Source organism: Triplophysa dalaica, chromosome 17 (genome assembly GCF_015846415.1).
Source record: "Triplophysa dalaica isolate WHDGS20190420 chromosome 17, ASM1584641v1, whole genome shotgun sequence".
Lineage (NCBI taxonomy): Eukaryota > Metazoa > Chordata > Actinopteri > Cypriniformes > Nemacheilidae > Triplophysa > Triplophysa dalaica.
This window is the reverse complement of record NC_079558.1, coordinates 582,597-602,446: the sequence shown is the minus strand read 5'-3', so window position 1 is coordinate 602,446 and position 19,850 is coordinate 582,597. Positions and strand designations below refer to the sequence as shown.

At 38.4% G+C, this 19,850-nt stretch overlaps 1 protein-coding gene across 1 annotated transcript in view; it reads left to right on the top strand.

Annotated features, from left to right (window-relative positions):
- The first annotated feature begins 6,658 nt into the window (after window positions 1-6,658).
- The window catches only part of LOC130438835 (cadherin-18), an 84,055-nt gene continuing 70,863 nt past the window's right edge, over window positions 6,659-19,850 (top strand). The window contains exon 1 of the mRNA XM_056771031.1: window positions 6,659-6,795. The gene's annotated coding sequence lies outside the window, so the exon portion shown is untranslated. The remainder of the gene's footprint in view (window positions 6,796-19,850) is intronic.

Here is a 19,850-nt window from a genome sequence, read left to right as displayed (position 1 = left end):
GTTGGGGTGTCAAGATACTGTTTGACAGCAGCCAATTACCAACTGGTATGAATGAGCAAGGAACAGGAACCCAAAAAGAAAAACAGCACCATAAACGTTGTGTATCAGTGCCATTGATTGTATGAAGGGGGGGTTGAGTTTGATTAAAACCTGTTTCCCTGCAGTTATAATTGTTATTCTGCTGTTGCTTGGGGAGATGACGATGAAGGTCATTGAAGCGTCTCAGAAAGGACGTAACGGGCTCCCACTGGGGGACCTTTGACCTACAGCCTTAAGCTACAATTGAAATGTGAGCCGTGCTCAGATTTGGGAGTCTACTAAGGAAAATTTCAAGGTCGTTTGATGAGACACCTCCAGAAACAGTATCACGTATTGACCCGGACTGAGCTTTGTTCTGGCAAACCATTAATTTTTATATCCCATCTTAAATGAAGAGAGAGAAACTGATAAAAAGAAGCCTGCAGTTCTCCTTAAAGTCGAGGCTATAAACCAAGATTAAAAATATCTGTAATTTTTATACAGAACTGAAACATTGGACATTTCTGAGATACTAAATGGTGTGGTTTCCCGGACAGGGCTTAAGCCTAGTCTCAGACTAACTTAAATGTGAGAGATACCTTGTTCAAAACCACTTGCATTGACGTATCTTAAAATATATCACTGCGATTGTTTTGTCTCAAGATGATCACAATGTTTTTTTGTAAAGGATGTTTTTTAAAAGAACTTTAACTAAGACCTAGTTCTGGTTAAGACAATCCTTGACTGGGAAACCGCCCCAAAGTGTTTTATCTACTAAGTCAAGATCTGTACAATTGTTGAAATGTGTCTCATAACACATATTCACCTTGTTTTGATTAAATAAGGTGTGAATGTAGGCATATTTCTCTTTTTCTTCTAGGTCAAGTAAATATGAATGCTATTGGCCTACTTTTATAATGCTACCTCTAATTTTCAATAATGAATGATCCATTTTTAACTGAGAATGATTTTGACCCGGCAATGAGTTTTTGGAGTGTGCTTTTTGTGTCTGGATTTAGCCTGTTGTTTGCATAGGCAATTTATATGCATGTGATTATATCGCTGCTGTTTATAGTTTTATTATTTTTCAGTATAATTGCAGCATGATTGTGTGATTTGGATGATGAATTGTTTGCAGGCAAAAATAAATGACCTTTTCTCAATGATGGAACAGATTTAAATGTGCACAGTGGTTCTCAATTGATCTTGTTCTTAAAACATTGGGCGCAGTATGAATGTTTATAATATTTAAAAGGTAAACAAATACGTGCATGCGTGTGTATACATACTCAGGGGTAATGGATTATGATTATTATATTACATAATCAATATTAATAGTTATGCCCAACAACATACCAAATTATTTTGACGCCTTTATAACAAACAATAGGCCATATATTGTATTACTATAAGCCATTGTACAAATTGTACAAAAATCGCTTTTTGGGGCTTCAACCTTAGAAGTCAACAATAAAAGATTTTAGAAGCATTTTCACAAACCTTCTTTTGTTATAAATTCTGTGCATGAGTATACGGTTAGTTGCATTTTATTACACAATGTGACACATTTTTTTAACTTTTTTTTTTAACTGTTTCTTTATGAAGTATAACTTGCAGAAAATAAAATCACTTTTTTTACCATCGATGATACTCATAATGAATAATATTTTTACACATTTATACATTTCGATATTATTACTCATACGCAGAAATTCCAAGGTACTGGCACAACACTGAGCTCAAAACATAACAGTTACTAAAATGAGTCGTCCAAAACTTTCAAAGTGTACATTTGATAGTTTTTGTCTTTTATGACTAAAACTGTCCTTATTAATCCCAGACATAGTCACCCATCATCACTTCATCCCACCTTCCCGGTGCTACTGAAATTTCTAGAATTTTCTGACAGTGAAAATTGGAAATTATGATTTAAAAAAGTTCAAATTGGTACAGTTTTGTACATTTGTAACATATCGATATATCGTTATTAACAACAGCTCAAAATTTACTTTAAATAAATGTACCCTTAAACATTGATGCTACATGAAAATAATATTACCACAATAAATAGCACCACTGAATTGCACAAAAACTAAAAAGGTCGGTTGAAACCAAACTTGTTACACTGTGCTATTTTCAGGTTTTTTTAGTAATCTTTTCTTGGGTTGTGGCCACAAGGAACCACTTTGTAACCCCATCATATTGAAAGCAACAATGTTTTGACGGGCCTGACCCAAAGACCTGACTTCTTTGTTTTTCTGTGTGCATTTCCCAACTCAATTTGTCGGCCACGCTGTGCAAAAGCCTCATCATTTCGAACTGGTAACAAATCACTTTTCACATTTTCTCATCTAAAAAAGCCAGCTCGTGACTTTCTTTGTCAAACAAGTTCTACATATAAATGGAATTTAGAGTCGGCCACGTTCTCATCTCAGGGAACGATGGTAGAAAAATTGAATGTTAGCGCTAATTTTCAGCACAAGTGCCTGTGTGATTTGTACTCATGCTAGTAAAAATATATGGCGGAGGTAAAAGTACCAATAGTGCTGCTTTATTCGGCTGTCAGGAGTGGCACCTGTTTCAGAGTTTAGTGTTGGGTTTCTGCCGCTGGCAGAGACAGTTGTGGTTTGTATGAATGCTGTGACTAGTTTAATTGCTCGAGTGTCATTGCTGGCTGCTCGGGGAGGCAGTTCGTCCTGCTGAGAGATTTTTGTCACCACTTTGGCAGCTTTTGTGCATATGCATGAGGGGGATTGTGGGGATATTGCCGGTGTGTTTGTTCTGCCCTAATGTTGCTCATAAGAATATTAATCTTCGGGCTTTATTCTCTTCTGTCATATTCTGGGAGGACACCGGCACTTTGAGAGGCGATTGAACTGGAATTGACAATGCTTTGTGTTGTATTGATCTTGTGGTTTATGTTTTGCTTTCTTTCGTGGGGTTGTTTAGGAGAAGTGGGGTGTTTTTAATCTTGGTTTTTATACCCATTCATGTTACAGGATAGATAATTTTTCATCATATACTTACCTTCATGACATTCCAAACCCTAAACCTGTATGGCTTTCTTTCTACTGCAGAGCACAAAAGAAGATATTTTGAAGAATGTTGGTAACCGAACACGCTGGACCTCATTGACTGCAATTAAATGGACACATAACCACTGAGACATGTCTCAAAATATCTTATATTGTGTTTAACAGTAGAACAAGTCATTTACAGGTTTCGTGGGAGAATACAAGCTAACAGAATTTATATTTTTGAGTGAACTATCCGTTTAAGACTTCATTAAATACACCAGAATAAAAGAAGACCATAGCCTCATATACTCAAATTAAAAAGAATTAACTCATATTCCTTTGAAGTTCTTCTGTATTTTAATATATTTTTTCTTAATGATATTTAATTTAATGATTAATTTTTACTTTTTAGAGATTGCGATATATCTAACATGTATGCATTTGGTAAACATTTCCTTCAAAGTGAGATCTGTAAATTCTATGTTTATCAATAAGTGTGTTCCCTTGGGATTCGGGCCCCTGATGTTGGCGAGCACCCAATACCCTTCATTACCAGCCGAGTTACAGGAACTTCAGGCCTCAGATATTTAATCAGTGCACTAAACACTCACTTCTTGTCTTCTGAGTGGAAGTCAACAGTAGCTGTGGATTATGTACTCCGACAGAAGCCATATGGGCTGCCCCTTTTGGTTCTCCAATCTCCTTCTCACAGTCTCTCGCTCAGTGGTCATTTGTCTTTTTGTCACAGAGTAGCCCACTCGCACCCTCCCACCCAGCACAGCAGTTTGAAATGAGATTCACTTGACTGCATAATCTCTCTCCGTTGAGCTCGATGCAGATTAATTGCCCGAACGGGCAACTCTCCGCAGCCTCCGCCTATCCCACATCGCACTCCAATCACGTACCCTCGTCCACCGGAGGAAACGGCCCACGTCTCGCTGACTGGAGTGCTGAACGATGACGTAACTGATGGCGTTACTACTGTACATTACCTGCCCGTGAACAACAATACCGAACAATGATGTTTTGGTTGCATTTTTTAACAGTTATAGCTACAAATTATTATTAAGTATCCATTTTTATTATTAATTTTGAATTATTGCTTATTTATTCATATTTTATAAACTATAGCATCATTATATATTATTATACATACACCTTTTTTCTACATACACCTTATACAAACAACTAACTGATCAGTTCTGACTGCTATCTCTTTTCTACTCAAAACTAATAATAATTTCTTAGCTATGTATACTGTGGTAGGCTTTGAGACCAGTTTTCTTTTTTTGCACTTATTCTTGTTGTTGTCCTTAATCCTTATGTTGTTCCAATTGCTTCCATTGTTTCCCTCATTTGTAAGTCGCTTTGGATAAAAGCGTCTGCTAAATGACTAAACATAAATGTAAAGAACAAAATCTGTTGTATAGTTTGTCAAGATTAAGGACATTTATACAAAGAGGCCTCATTAGTGTCTATCTCAATGGACCCATCATAATCGATGATTTTAATGTGTGTGACAACAGCATTTAAAATGTTGAGCATCTATGTATACATTTCTATGGCTTCAATGACGTAACAGTACAGAGCCCATTTTTCTGTTTTAAGCTTTTATACGTAAAGAATCGTTTAGGAAAACCTTTTTTAATCTGAAGGTAAACATTTGTATTTGTACCGTGATACGTATCATTTTGACATTTCAGAAGCGTCTCATACATTGTTGGGTAAGTTACTCTGAAAAAGTAATTAATTACTAGTTACTCATTACATGTTCAATAGTGTAATTAGATTACTGTCCAAATTACTCTGTCCAAAAAGTATTTAGTTACTCATTACTAATTACTTTCTATATCCTACATCAACCTTGTGATTCAAGTGATTCAAGGATAGACATGAAACGGCTTATTTAATTCATTAAAATAAATAATATTATTAACTGACCAAAGTATAACAAATGTGAGAATTATGCATTAAAGCACAGATTTTAAAGTAAGACTTTGAATTTTGAAGTCAATTACACTATTGCACACGCATATATTTCACAAAGTATTTAGTTTAATTACGTCAAAGTAACTAATTAAATTACAGAAAACATATGAGTAATCCCTTACTTTACTTTTTCAAGGGAAAAGTAATTAAATTACAGTAACTAATTACTAAGTAACTAGTTACACCCAACACTGGTCTCATATGACCATTTTGTATCTGTAAAATATGCTACCAAACACAATACACAAACAGTATTCTTATTTTTATTTGTAAAAAAACGAACACGTGTCTTATAGTTGTATTTTGTTGATAAATGAGAATTGTGAAATATATGTATTTAAGCTTTAGTTCTCATCTCTGACTTTTCTTCCTTGTGTGATTGACTGCTGTTTAAATGTCTTCAGCTTCATTTTGTAAAGACACCAGAGGGAGAGGTTGCCTTTTTTCCAGATCAATATGTCAATCACAGCCGCCATCAAGTTGTATTTCATTGCAGCTGTGCTTAACACATCATAAAAAGATATGACTGAAGACCGAGCCCATCGATATGCACCGAACGTTCCACATGTCACTAACAGCTTCTAAATATGCATTACAGTGAGAGTAAACCTAGGGTTTTGAAATTTCAGCATCGTGCCATCAAAACAGTCACAGTTAAAAGGTCACCATTGATTTTACTACAAACTCCCGTGTGCGTTTGAGGGGACGCACTTCTGCGGCCTGCCGCGGGTGTCAAACGCGTGCGCTCAAGGGACGCGCAGCGTGTGGAAATGATAAATGGTGGAGCTCAGAGAAGATGAGAAGTCAGTGACTGACTGCTGAAAGACGGCAGGGAGATGAGCCAGAGTTCCTCAGCCTTCACCTCTCCTTCTCGCCGGTTTAATCGTCCGACACCTCACGCTCTCCATCTCATCCTCCCTTTTTCCGCCCCTCCCTCTCCTGTCCACCTAATTGATGGGCTGGAGAGGCCTTCACTCCTTTTCTATCTTTTTTATATCTATCCTTTCAACAGCGATGGAGACTTGTGAAGTGTCTCTCTTTCCCTCTGCCCGTCTCCTCAACTCGTTTATTTTTACCCCCTGCTTCACCACAGCTCTTCTTTTCTTCATTATTCATTAAGTTTCTCTTCAGATCCCCAGAGAGAAGGCAGAGACGTCAGGTCACCTGCAGGAATATAGGAAGAGAAAAGGGGGGTAGAAAGAGGAATAAAAGAAATGTGTAACAAGTCCTACGTATAACATTTCTAATGATGTCCGCTTTATACCGAACCAGATATTTACACATTAATGAACTTTCATTTTATATTATTATGTATTAGGTCATTAATTGTATGAATAGACTACTGCATGTGTGTTGCTGTTTTATTTGGGTTCTGAAATCTAAAGAAAAATCCTTGTGAGTGCAATAAAACTCTTTACGATTCGTATTCAGATCTAAAACTGAAATTGAGATCCGAAGTAATAAAAATAATGGCAGGCAAGCGGGCATGAATAAAGTGCGCACAGGCTGTGAGAAATAGAGAGAGCTGATGAATGCATGACAGACACACCGGCCAATCAGAGCTCCCGGCTCTCTCAGAGAGAGGAAGAGAGAGAGCGCGGATTCTCCCACACACGCGCACGCGTTCATTCCGAGCGGTCGACGGCAGCGCGCGCTCAGCTAGGGAATGCAGACGCGCGGTTACAATGTTACGCGTGGGACAACCAGTCTGTGTGGAAACTTTACTGCACACGGCGGAGGCGCGGAGACATTTGTGGACTTAAGTTGTTAGGTAATGTAAAATACTTTATGTTGCGTAACTCCTGAGGGGGACGGTGCGCTTGTGCTGTTAAAAATGAATGTGTTGTGGGTAGTGTGTGTGTGTGTGTGTGTGTGTGTGTGTGTACGCCTATGGAAAGTTCATATGATGACAGCTGCACCAACGTGTGTAAGTGAGAGAGCAGAAGATAAGGAAACGAATGAGTTAAAAGCAGTTTCAAGGAGAGATGGACGGAATGAGATTGCGCGCAATGGGATCGTGGAGTTACGGTACAGGAATATGATGTGACTTTATATACAAGCATGATTTCATTTCTTAAGAACATTTGTATGTAGGCTACTGTATCTTTACTGCACATATTTTATAGTAGGGTTTTATAATTTCCATGCTTTATACTATTCCTTCCTATTTTCTACACTATGTATTTTCTTTTTACGTCTCCACTGTTTTTTTTTTTTTTAAATCTGCAAAGCTACTTTGCGCGAAGATCCACAGACATGTATGTGCATTGATGTACCAGCAATAACGCAAACTGTGCCAATGAAGTACTTTAAAGTGAATGGAGAACACACATATACCAATAGCTCCACATTCAGCGCGCAGTATCTGTGTGGGTTTCGCTGTAGATCTGCGTGAGCTAAACCTGCCGGAGTTACCGTGGGTACTGACGCGCTCCCCGTCAGATGGTCGTGCTGTTAACCAGCACGCAGAATCAGGCGCATTGGAGGTGCATGTGTGCGGCTTATAAGGCTTATCTTCTTACAGCCCCACTTAGAATCCACTTCTCTGCTGGTGCTCTGAGCCGGGGTCGAGCTGTCAAGCAGACGAAAAGCGAAGGGAGAGATTCAGGCGCAGCGGATGAATGCTAATAATGTTTGGGTAGATCCCACAGCTTGAAGTTGTTGGAGAGCCGAGTGAATGTGTGGGGTGGCATCTGCTGCGTTAGAACATTATCAATTGATCAGTCTTTGGATTTAGCAGCTGTATTTTTAAAAGACAGTTTTCTTGTTGGCACACCCTCGCATCCACGTACGCACGAAGCATAATCTAGCTGTTATTATTCGGCCTGAATGGGGAGCTGTGGTTCGATACACAGTCAGTGCTGTTAGGCTGTCAGTGGGTTAAACGGAAGATTTCAGAAAAATGAAAGATCGAGAAAGAGATAAAGAAAGCTTTTAGTCGGCGGCGAACTGAGAAGATTTTGTTTCTCAGCCACTTCTTCTAAAATGATTCAATTTAGGACACTTTACCGAGGAGTTGCTTGTGGGATTTGATTCTCTCTGGAGAGCAGCGGCGTTGTGCTGTATAAATCACCCTCAGCCAATTGACATGCAGGCCTAGTTATGCATAATCCATTCGGAAACATGATTCTTCTGGTTCTGCGTCTTTATTTGTCACAGCATGAGTGAATGAGCTGTTTCTTATGAACCATTTTGTAGATTTTGTTGTGATGACTAATGCCCATGCATGAGCTTCACAGGAAGTATACGCCTTTCTTTAAGGTGTGCTGTACACAAATACAAAACATCATAATTCATATCTCTACGCATTAATGCTCATTCAATTTTTATTTTCTATATGTATCTATATGTAAATACAGGCTAATGGTACCACTGCAGTACTTTTTAGTAAAACATTGACACCATCTTGAAAACATCATTGCAAGAACAATCTTACATATCAATTAAAACAACTCAATGTTATTTATATAATAAGCTCCAAATCGCTAATGGCTGTTTTTGTACGATCTGATTTTGGGCCAGTGAGGGTTACACTCAAACTTTTGGGTGGTTTCAACCCATTGTTGAGCCAAGAGAGTTGGGTAAATTAAACCATAAAATGTTTATATTTTATCCAACAATTGGCTAAAACAACCCAGCATCATTTGTAAACCAACGAATGGATCATTCGTCCATTTTTGACCCAACGCTGGGTTGGAACAACCCACTCTTTTGTAGAGTGTACGTTTAGGGGTGGGGCTTCGTTATTGCATTATACAAAATTGTATGAATCCCTTTTTTTTAGCAATGTAAGAAATAGTTAACAATTCCCGAGATCAGACTGAATACACTATTTTTAAGTTAATCATTTAGTTTATAAAGTGTCAACATGATGATCAATTCACAAAATTGTTGAAAAAATAAAGAATTTAAATAACAAATTGTTAGCATTAGCATTATCCTTAAAGATATTGTTCATATTACTGTTTGAAATCCTTTCCAAATCTTCCTAAAACCTTTTAAACAGCTACTGCACTTCCGACATCACTAGATGTGCTCCCTTAGGTCAGAATAAATGTCTTCCAAGCGCCTTCTCATTAGAGCTCATTGTGTAAAATGGAAGCGACATAATGAATCAATCTTTGAACCACCACCTTGTTAACCTCTGAAAGGCTGTTCACACCAAACAGAGCAGAAACCCAAAATATCAATACGTGACTTAAACCCTTGAGGCGTCTTAACCTGTTGACCTCTGATACTCATCCCTCAATTAATACTACTTAAAGAAAATAAATACACAGTTATCCGGCTGAGACGTTCACAGAATGCACTCTGTACCCTGATGGCTTGTGACTTTCCATAGTCCTTTATTCTTCTGCTAAACCTCACTCAGTCACACCTCACAGACAGCCGGTGATGCCGTGAATTAAAGCTGATTTGGTTATGCTTGCAGTTGGCTAATGTCTGTACTTCTGGTTGTTGTGTTAGGACGTCTGCACAAGACAAACACCACGCAGCTTATTGCTAAGTGCCGAGGCTGGGATTTCTAACAGCATTTTGAAGAGAGGGAAACATCATTACAGAGACAAAAAAACTCTCAATGAAGTGATTATCCTGCTGTTTGAGAATGTTAAAGATGCTCGTGGATGTCATGAAAGTAGCGATTCGTCTCGGTACAAGAGACGAATGGAAAATGAAAAATGAGTGTGGATCGTGGAGAGCTGTGACGGCAGATGCTGTTTCCCTTTCCTGTTTACCGTTATTCCATTTCTTGTTCCTTTTCATGACTTTTTGCTTTTGTTTTCTGCTCTTGCTGTGGCATCGTTGGTAATGGAATTGACAACATCTGCTAACAGTCTGATCGTAGATATCTGTATAAGGAAAGTTGATGTTGGAATCAGACATTAGGTACGTTTACGGAAGTCGTGCCACTCGGAGGCCACGTTTGCAACACCTCTGAGCAGCTATTTACGTCATAGCAAGTCTACTTGAATTGGGGAAGACATATATGTCTAGAATCGCTGGCAAAATCTCAATTAAAAGCATACAGTATATCCGAAAAAGAATTAAACATGACATTAACATCATAATTGTGTTTTGCTACCCATAAATTGGACTAAAAATCACCTTTTCTGAGGTAGCCTCATCGACAGGCTGGCAAGCACCTCACAAGAGTGAGGCCCCGCCCTAGAGAATCATCCATGATCTTTACTGATTGACGATTTGCTTGTTTAACTAGAAGGCGGGACTTACTTCGCTGGGGCGGCCATATTGAGCGGTTCATTTCTCGGCATTCATTCTGACGGCAGTGGCGTATCTTGATAATATTAATATCTTTGGTTTGCAGACTTCTACAAATCTATAGAAAGTGTGATGACCCTGTTGGAATTTTGGAATTATGGAATTATGGAAACCTATAAAAGCAATTAAAGCTTTTATGACCTTTTTATTTCTCCATCACTTTTGATTACATCCTCTCTCTCTCTCTCTCTTTCTATCTCTCTCTCTCTCTGGCTCTCTCTCTGGCTCTCTCTCTCTCTCTCTCTCTCTCTCTCTCTGGCTCTCTCTCTCTCTCGCTCGCTCTCTCTCTTTCTCTCTGTCTCTCTCTCGCTCACTCTCTCTCTCTCTTTCTCTCTCTCTCTCTCTCTCTCTCTCTCTCTCTCTCGCTCGCTCTCTTTCTCTCTGTCTCTCTCTCGCTCACTCTCTCTCTTTCTCTCTCCCTCTCTCTCTCTTTCCTCCTCTATCAAAACTTTAAAGCACAACATGAATTTGCAGCATGTGTTTAACTTTATATACAGAGTTGACATACTGTTCACCTGACATACTGACAGTGAGGCGCTAGTTCACCCCAATTTCATTTTTTCATCATTTAGTCTCATGTCATTCCAAACCTGTACGACTTCCTTTTTTCTGCAGAACAAGAAGTAACTAACTCTCATTGACTTCCATTGAACACAAAACCATCGTGACATTTCTCACAAGATCTTCTTTTGTGTTTCATAAGTCCTTTTTACAAGTTTTAAACAACATGAGGATGAATAAATAATGACAGGATTTACATTTTTGGGTGAACTATTCGTTTGAGTGAGCGTGAAACAGGTGTGCTTTGGGTGTTTCATGAAGGTAAACACTATTGTGGGGCAATTTACCAGAATAAATCATGTACACGCTGTCTGTTGTTATAGCACTCCACTGACAAAAGAAATTATGCAAACTGTGGCGCAGCTAACACTGCGAACACGTGCTGTACACAATTTGCATGGTACCGTTCCCCATCTTGCAGGATGCAGCAGATTACCATGATCTGGCATGCTTTACTCGGATTGTGCAGCATAGCTCCGCTGTGATCCAGACATCTGAATCGGCTCTTTAAAATCCCGATCCTGGAAGTACGCCGGCTACAATGCTCTTCTCCATCATTGGATCACTAGAAAAAAAAGGGTTTTAAATCCAATTTAGAGAATAACTTACATAAAACGTATATGTATTAGTGTTGAATATAATGATGAACATTTAGTTTCTGGTTAAAGGGACAGTTGACCCAAAAATGGAAAATCCGCTAAAAAGATATTATGAAGAATGTTCAACGGCAGAACCCATGGACTTCTCAGTCATTTTGTGTCCTCACAATAGAGGTCAATGAGTACCGCTGTTGCACATCCTTTCGAAATATCTTCAGTTGTGTCTTCAGAAGGATGAAAGTCAACCAGGTTTGAAATGACTAGAGGGTAAACAAATGATGACAGAATTTTCATTGTGGACTGAACTATCACTTTAAATTATGCTGCGGGTGGTTTGTAAGTCATACTCAACATACTCCATTAAAATATCGCTAAATTTGCACAATTATTTAGTGAATTTTCTGCCACAATCTCTCTGTTTAATTATCTCATGCTAATCCTTTCCACACTCTTGTGATCGTAGGATAACCTCCTTATTGAGGGATGGCAGGAACAAGGCAGCCATGATACACATTGCATTACTAATACTCAATAAGATCATCTGACACACACACACATACATACTCTCATGGGATATGAAAGCCACTTCACACGTTGTGCAGTAAATTACACTGCATGGGAAACGTGCATTCACGCTAATTGCTTTGTAGTAATACACTCATCCGTGCACAAGCAGCCAATTGCACACACGCCATGCCAAGCAGATGACAATTGACTGTGAATCAGAAACGCAACATAGAAACAAACAAGAGGCTTCTGTAAACCCAAACATTGAGGAAGGTTTCCTGTAACGGTGTGAAGCAGAAATGCAGAAACACGCATGCATGCACACACAGGCGATGAAAGTGTGAATGAGCTGTTTTGGGAGATGCAGAGTGGGAGAGAAACTCAGCGTGAAAGTGAAAAATAGAAGGACATGAAGAGATGTGATAAAACAAATGCTGGGTTCGCACGGGTTATGCTGGGGATCATTTTAGACCACAGTCATCTTTACATTTACTGTAAACATCACAACACAAAGTTTGTCGCATCAGATGCCTTTCTTGCTGTTACACAGTAAAATGAACTAATAACCTCCAGTCTTTATAATGTTTCTTTAGAACGGACATCTGTATATACGGTAAATGGTTTCATAAATAACCATCATGTATACTTTGGCTTAACAGTAACTTATTTATTGTGAAACAGAGGGAAAGGTTTCATTCATTTAGTTTTAGTCTCAAATGTTTCTCCTAAAATTGCTTAGTAGAAAGAAAATAGAAACGAATGAGATCATTGTAAAAATACATGAAAATGAATACAGATAAAATAATCTGGATTTGGGTGAATTTGATGAGAAATGTTTAAATTCATATTGAGATCTTCAAAAATATTGACTTTTGATTGAAGACATTTCTGGATCTCTTACTTTATTCTTTAGCAAAAGTTTACATTTGCTGTCTATTTCTTTTCATTGATTTCTATGAGAAATTAAAATATAATATATAATGAAATAAAATAGTATAAGATTGAACGGGAAAATTACCTTTTTTTATAAATCTCCATGACATTTTCTTTTAGCTGATATACAAAACCACTTTGGGTACAGAGCAGACATTATTGCATTTTGATAAAAGATTACAAAAACATTTTAACCAAAAGCAAAATGTGCAGTAGTGAATCATTTACAATAAGATAACGAAAAAATAATGCAAACTATTCATTTGTGTATTATATACCCTCTTTACTGACCAGGAGAACAGTAATGTGCTGATAAAACTCTTTTCTGAATCTTTATTTTTAAGCGTATTCTTGCTCTGACACACAGTAGTCCTAAAAAAAGTAGTCCCCGTGTGCAGACATCAGAAGATCAGACTCATTGGATCAGTTTCATAAACCCGAGCTGCACTGAAAACCATTGATCAAGCATTAACGTTTGTCAGAATGTAACATTAGAGGTTATCAGATGGCCGTTATGATCAATAGCATTGTTCCTGTTTGTGGCCTGCTGACTTCTGTCCAGCCCATCTAAACCGGTGTGAATCACTTGAATTCCAAACCGGACGAATCGAACAGCAACAGACTATTTATACATTATGTCTGAAAAGTAGCAGGAAATGAGGGAAATGTCACAACCTGAGGGGACCTGAGAGCTCTGGTGATGAAAAACAAGCCGCAGGATCCCCGGGGGTCCTGAGCTGACCCGTGAGCGCCTGAGCGAACCAATGCCCATTTTTAACTTCTTATCTTATGCACAAACAGATTCAAGGGCTGAAAATGACAGTGTTTGTTCACTTTAATGATTATATGCATATTTCACAGATGTATATTTTCCTCTAAGTGCTTGCTTGAATGTATATTTAGAATACGTTTGTCTCATCTTAATTTCTACAAGCTGATTTTTAAATAGCAGTTAAGAGGCATCACGGTTAAATAAAATATTGTTATGCGTCTGCATGGATGCACAGAGCTTCCATTCAGCGATGTGTCGAGCGCTTCATCTCCATCTTTCCATTTATTTCTTCATCATTTATTGATTTAGCAATTCCTCTGCAAAAACCATGACGCCACTCAACACACTCCCTTATATATATATTCTAATTTAATTTTAAAAGTACCATGCGCCCTTCAATTATTTCTCAATTAAATAAACATTGCTTCAGGTTTTTCAAGTAATTACTGTGGGAATGAATGTACATAGAGTGGGCACAGCTGATACACACTGATGATGCTTTTCTGTTTCCTAGCAACCAGAAATACAGTGTTAAAGACCTTACAACCCAACAGCCATTGAAAGACAAATAGAGGCATGTGCTTATGTACTAAAATACAGAAAGAGAGAGAGAGAGAGAAAAGGGAAAGAGATATGCTAATTCTGTATCACAGGTCTGAAAACAGGAGTGAAAAAGTGAAAGTGAACTATTAGTTAGATATAGTGACCCATATCTGAAATGTGACCTCTGCATTTAACCCATGCAGTGAGTTGTGAACACACAAAATGCATGTCGTGAACCCACATACACCCGGTGCCGTGGGCAGCTATCGGAAGAATGAGAAATCTGGCTCCGACATCACAAATGTACCTCTCTTAACACAAAGGCACACATTATTGCATGCAAAAGTCAAAAGCAACAAAATGTTTAATGCTAGAGAATTCAAGTGCTTACACAACAAATTCTATGAAATAAAAAATAGGGATCTAGGTGAAATAATCTTTATTGGTAGTATTTGTCTCATTCACACTTAATATGCACTATGAGTAAATCCATATGCATAGGTTGATTTTCTGAAAAGTGTAAACACTATTTGATCATTGATCTGTTTGCTTAAAAATCCATCCCAGCCCGACAGCAACATCGACCGAACCAACAGAGTGATTTAAAAAAATGAATTCTGCATTTCCGTTTCGTGGGGCTGTAGCTTTAAATTGCAGGAAAATACAATAAACAGACTCGCATAATTGCATAAAACTTAGAGATGTACTCAGTGGGGATAATAAAGTATTGGAGAAAAAAAACAAGTTTAAATCTTAGATATGTCTTTAAAAAGATCCTTTCCATTTGGTTTTCAAGGTATTTTAGTATCCATCCTCATAAAGACTGAATTCACAGATTCTGTTCTGAGTCAGAAATGATACTTCCGAATTGTTGCTCACCTCTCGTAGTGAAAATTCACAGCGCTCTTGACAATATCAAAACAAGAGATGAAAGGATAGATCATGTTTTTTACTCCCGGGATATCTTTCTCTTTTTAGCTGTCATTCCGTACGCATACATACCGCCTACATGTCTGTGCTGCTGGGCATTTTTGGGCAGACTTCAGTGTTGTTTTCTTAAAGAAGAGCCATTATTTAGGAGCATGATGCAATACCTACAAATACACATTTCATAATACCAGAAAGTACTACGGTGCCATAGCTCATTCATTCATTATAATGCATACTGTATGTCATTTTTGGTTCATATGCACATATTTTTTATAATGTAAAGTCTCAGGAGCGCAGGGGCTTTAGACGCGGTTAATCAATTAGAAATGTGTTGACTCTTGCATATTATAAGACAATTAAATGCATTACATTACAATCTTGAAGTGTTAAGAAAACCCTATTGATATATTCATGAAGCATTATCTCAATACGCTGTGCTGAATTATACACATACAGAGTTTGAAATGCTGTCTACCGTGATATAAAACATTTTGATTTGGTTTTATAGGACCACATAACCACTGGCGTGACCAAACATGTCGTAAAATTCAGAAAAATAAGGCCCGGTTATCGCTGTTACTAAATTTCAAATCGATTGAAAGTCACGGCACGCATCGATCAGCGCATCCGAGCTCTCGGGTACTCGAGTCCACCCCACGCCGTGCATTTTCACTCCGAGGTAAGAACTCTTGTGCGGGGCTTGAACTGCACAGTAAAGTGCTTTTTTGTTGCTTCATGATATCACTGAAACCATAACTCAACGTGTGCTGCAATGCAGCAAGGGAATAAGACGGCGAGCGAGAGAGAGAGAACGGGAGAGAAAGATGAAGAGAGTTTTAAAGGTAAATAGACTGTCAGAGTGAAAATGGCTCTCTGCTGAGAGAAGCAGATGGATACTGTCTCTGAGGCTGTGTCCTGGTTCTGTGATGAGAAAACAGGAGGATTCCTGTTCTCTTCCCCTCCCTCCCTTCTTCCTCCTCTCGCGTTCCTCTCTCTCTCCCTCTCTTCATCAAAAGCGTGCCAGATGGGATGCGCTTGTGATTTAGGCCACTAAACTTGAGCTGAGACCTTCACTTACGATGGCTTCATGTCGCTCAGCAAAAGTCCAGACTAGAGAAGTGAAGAAGAGAGCCGTCGCTTTGCTCAAATCTGAGGACAAAAGAACAGACGTGAAAACGGGGAAGCTGAGCCTGACGGAGACTAATCATATGCAGAGACGTAAAAGAAAGAAGTGACTGAGAATATCTAGAGCATGTTTTTTATGTGCTCAGAAGAGTTTTAGGGTTCAGACGTTCTGTTTTTGAGAAACGAAAACTGTCAATACGTGCAGGTGCGGTACAATCAGTTGTGACCCTGCAACACTGCGTCTGTCACTCTCTCACCTTCAGCTGCAAAAATTGTCTCGTAACGCCACATGAATATTCACGAGGTGTCGGCGAGGACGGTTCACATTGTAATTTCGGGGCGATGAGAATCATTTCAGGGTGTGAAACTGAGCGAGGGCTTTCTTTGGTGAGCGTCTGCTCTTTCTGAACTTTTATGTATATTTTATGAGGTACATAAGAGGGGCTGGGAGAGTTTTGGCAGACAATGAACATACATTAGTCAAGCGTTCCGAAAAACCTACTGTACGGAGGCACGGAAAGTAAAACCTGTTATTATGACTCCTTTCTAACCCAACCCCCCAGATGTCTCGTTCTGTCCTGTCCCTTCAGGCTTTTCCATACGGGTACCGTGTTACATATGCACCACGCTCGCAACATTGAACAGAACATCTTCAAAGCATTACATTTTTGTGTAGAAAAATCGTATTAATTCCATCAGAAACAGCCGTTGATCGTGTGCACCCACGTTCTCATCTCATTAGCATTCACACACTGTAAAACTTTGTGTAGTTTTGCCAGTAACTTACTGTAGATTTAATTTACAATTGCGTTTTAAACGTAAAGTTACCATTTCTTGTATTTTCTTTCACGAAACTAGTCTAAATATCTTAGGTCAACTTTCTTGATATTTAAATGCATTGTATTTGTGAAGTTTTCAATATAAGACAAAAATGCGTAGAAAGAATGTCATTTTTTGCTGATGCCAGTCTCTTCTTACTCATTTTGAAGTCAAAGTGTTTTAATTTTGGTTAAAGTAAAGTTGAAACAGTACTAATAGGAAAGTAAATAAATCTACCCTAGTTTTCTGGCAAACCTGCTGCAAAACTACAGCAAAGTTTAACAGTCCAGGCATCTGTAGATAAAGCAAACACACACTTGTGTTCTGTTTTGATAAACATTGATACTGTACACATATTGAGAGCATCAACTTTACAAAGTCTCTGTACCTTTACCTTGAGTCAAGATTCTTAAGACAGCCATCTCTTTCTTACTTTTGTATAATCTGAAGAACCTGTATTCATCACAAATTACCAAACACTTATTTATGGAACCAAAAGGTTCTTATGGGATTGCTGAGACGGATTTCTATGGTCACACGCTTGCCCTGCACTAAATAATGGAAACATTTTAAATGTCAAATACATTTATGAATAAAATAGAAAATGAAATAGCGTCATAAAATTCACAGTTTATTTTATACTTTATTTGTAAAGTGTTCATCAAAAGTATGAAGATGCTAAATGATGCCATAGAGGAACATTTAATTGCTGTGTGGTTCTATTAAGAACCTTTGACATCCACAAAATCTACGTTGTAATAAGGTACTGTTGAATTTTTTAAGGTCCTATTTTGGTTTATAGTGTCCAACAACAAGTTTACATACATACGATGTTATAATAGGCAGTTTTTCTTACCTTACTTCTTGACTGACTCTCAAATGATTAATTAGGCGAATCATCAGTCTTATCCCCTCCTTTACACCAGCCTACTCTGATGTGATTTGTCAGATTGTCTAGTCTACTGTGATTGGTCTACCGCGAATGAGGGTCACAAGCTACAGGGCGAGAAGAATGAAGTCCTAGCAAAATATAGGAGGGGACTATATGTTGTCACGTAAATCCGTGGCGGTTCCCGAAAAGGGACGACTCGTTTGTGTGATTTAGAGTTATTAATTCACCTTCGGCTTTACAACTTGGCAGACTGCCTACTTTCACACATGGCAACATAACACACTGCATGAAATGTAATTTACATGATCTTGTAATATGTACTCTTTAAAAAGACGTTCTAAGAACCTTTGACTGAATGGTTCTTTGGGAATCAAAAATGGTTCTTTTATGGTATCACTGTGTAGAACCCTTTGGAGCACTTTTTTTTGAGAGTATACTGTATCTTGCATTAAACGGAACAGTTCACCCAAAAATGAAAATTCTGTCTTCATTTACTCACCTTCGAGTTTTTCCAAATCTGTATAAATGTCTTTGGTCTGATGAACACAGAGAAAGATATTTGGAAGAATATTTGTAACCATAACAGATCTTGGCCACCCTTGACCAGGAACAATTTCTTTATACATTTCTTTATTCTGTTGAACACAAAAGAAAATATTATAGAGAACGTAGGACAGCAAACAGTTCTGGGCCATCTGTCAATGGTGGCCAAGAATGTATACAGGTTTCGATGGTTAAAGTATGCATTTATTCTTATGCATTTCTTTATTACATATTTAATGTAATATTTTGGCAGGTCAGATGTGCTCAGTGTTAAATAAAAATGATATTGGTCATGTCCGGCATTTTATTTTAACATATAACAGGAAATGTTCTTGCAACAGAAGAGCCAAATTGAAGACACTGACGTAAAACTGATGTTGAGTGAACATCTTCACAATCTGCAACAATATTACCTGTGATGCAGAGCGATTACTATTCTGTCTGTCTGACAATATGTTCTACCGAAGCCTCTTCTTCCTGTCTTCGTCTCTCTCTTGTGGTTATTTGAGCCTGTTCTCTACCTGTCCCTCCTGCAGTAGTTTGATATCAACAGAGGGTCCAGACTGAGAAATCACAGCAGGTCATAAAAATACTTGCTTCAGGCAACACAAGCCTCGTTCTCCTCTATATCGTCATTATGATCCGCTATGATGTTATTGGGTCTCACTCAGTTGTCTTAATGTTTCTTTTCTATCTGTCCTGATTCATTTATTAACAAATTTGACAGTGGGGCCAATGGTGAGAGTGACACCTGCACTGCCGTGACCACCCAAACTGCCCATCCTTAAAACGTCATACGTAGCATTTTCATTTCTGCCCGAAGCTATTTTTTCATATGTATGTTGTAGTGTCTTCTAACTCTATTTCTTCACTGTTCCTTTGACTGAGAAAAGCATCTGAACATCATGTTCCAGCGGTTCCACTTTGCTGCTATAAATAATATAGAATTTCGAAGCAGAACCCAATGCTGATACTGTAATCTAAACCATAATGGCATGAAATGTGTAGCCTGCTGTTCTCTGATCACACAGTAAAGAAAGTCTCTACCGGTGTATGAAAGTGTCACTACTGGAGACCAGCTGCCATTGATTGAGCACAGCTGTGTGCCATAAGCAGTAGACTGAGAGCGAGAGACATAGAGGGAGAAAGAGAGAGATAGAGGCGGCGGGGTGGAAGGGTGTTTTAATTATAATCACCAACACAATCATTGCATCAACGCTGTGATGGAAGACCAGCTCGGAAGACGACAACACACTTGCACACGCATTGCAGAAATTTGAATGCGATACACCTTGTTTCATGCAGAGAGCAAAGAAAATTGA